Consider the following 1,816-nt stretch of genomic DNA (forward strand, 5'->3'; position numbering starts at 1 on the left):
CTTTATTTGTCAGATAATGCTTTTTTTTTAAATCTATGTTTACATTTTTTCTTGGAGAAGTTGAATGGTTTTCCAGAGCTTTTTTTCCCCAGAAGCATTTTCTTTTTTCACATAGGAAGGTATGTGTGCTCAGACGCTCAGTTGTGCCTGACTCTTTGTGACCCCCTGGACTGTAGCCCGCCAGGCTCCTCTGTCCATGGGGCTTGTCCAGGCAAGAATAGTGGAGTGGATTGCCATTTCCTTCTCCTGGGGCTCTTCCTGACTTAGGGATCAAACCTGTGTCTCCAGAGTCTCCTGCATTGGCAGGCAGATTCTTTTCCTCTAGCACCACCTGGGAAGCGCTGTATAGAAAGGTATATGAAGGTGTTTTTATTGATATGTATAATCAATACATACCACCCTAAGTGCTAGTGTGATAATCACGCTCCCCTGTAACTGAGTATGAAACAGAGAATAAATGATTCCCCATAGTCACCTGACTTCTTTCACTTTTCTACTTTACCCTCATGATTTAATGAGTACCTGTTAGATATTGTGTTAAATTTTAGTGAGAAAGAATGGCTAGCCATAGTTCATTTTCGCTGTTGGTTTTTAACAGTAAACCTGAAATTGTGCTAAAAGTTAGAAATGAGCTTGAATATCTCTGTGTACCTCAGCTCACTTCAATATTTGAACCTTGGCTTTCAGCCAGATAGTGTTGCTAGCAGGGAGAGATAATCCAGGCAGAAGAACTTGCTTTAGGAAAAAAATTTTCATGATCTCAAGAAAAGTAAGCCACGTCTGATGAAAATGGGAGATATACGACTCTAAGGCCAATTGTAACGTAAGGAAACTAGAATCTATATATCAGCATGAACATTGGCCCCTTCAACATGTTTCCCTCAGGAGGCTGTGCATGTTCTCTGAAAATACTTTGGAAATCTGGAATTATTTGTGAAACATTCTTTTTAAATAGCTTCAGTGGTGTCAAATCTTTGAGGTTCCTTTTTTTTGAAAAATCATATGATATAGTCAATCAGTTTGAGACTAGATCTGAAGGGGTAGCACCAATTTTTGTTTCAACATGTATTTATGAATTGAGACTAAAATAATGACATTGGTTTTCCCATGAGATCTGAAAACTAATGCATAAACTCGTGCAGTGGTTTTCTAATAGTGCTGCTTCCACACTTGGGCACCTTCTCTGCACAACTCCAAGGGCATTGTGCTCTAGGAGTGATATGAGTGGGCGCTAAGTCCCTTCAGTCGTGTTTGGCTCTGTGCGACCTTATGGACCGTAGTCCACCAGGCTCCTCTCTCCATGGGATTCTCCAGGCAAGAATACTGGAGTGGGTCGCCATGCCCTCCAGGGGACCTTCTCAACCCAGGGATCAACCTGCATCTCTTACAGCTCCTGCGTTGACAGGCGGATTCTTTACCACTATAGCCACCTGGGAAGTACCCTAGGGGTGACAATTACATAGAATAGCAGGAAGCCTGGAGTTGTGGAAGCAGTGGTCCTGCCCTCTACAGCCCGATCTCCACACAGCAAAGGGAAATCAGCTAGATGATGGAATTTTTTGTGCTAACTTTATGCCTTTTGTATAGTTGAAATTATTTTAAAATTTAGAAATGTAAATGAGCTCAAAGCGACTGTCTTATTAAAACTCTCCATTTGCTTCCCATTGCACTTGGGAAAAAGTGACTCATGCTCATGACTATGTTCTACGAGGCCCCATGTGATCAGGGCCCTTTCTCTGTCTAATCTCATTTCATACCACTCTTCTCACCATGCCCCAGCCTTATCCTCCCAAAATACCTCATTTATGTCACTGCC

Source organism: Giraffa tippelskirchi, chromosome 12 (assembly GCF_054371585.1).
Source record: "Giraffa tippelskirchi isolate mGirTip1 chromosome 12, T2T-mGirTip1v1.2.pri, whole genome shotgun sequence".
Lineage (NCBI taxonomy): Eukaryota > Metazoa > Chordata > Mammalia > Artiodactyla > Giraffidae > Giraffa > Giraffa tippelskirchi.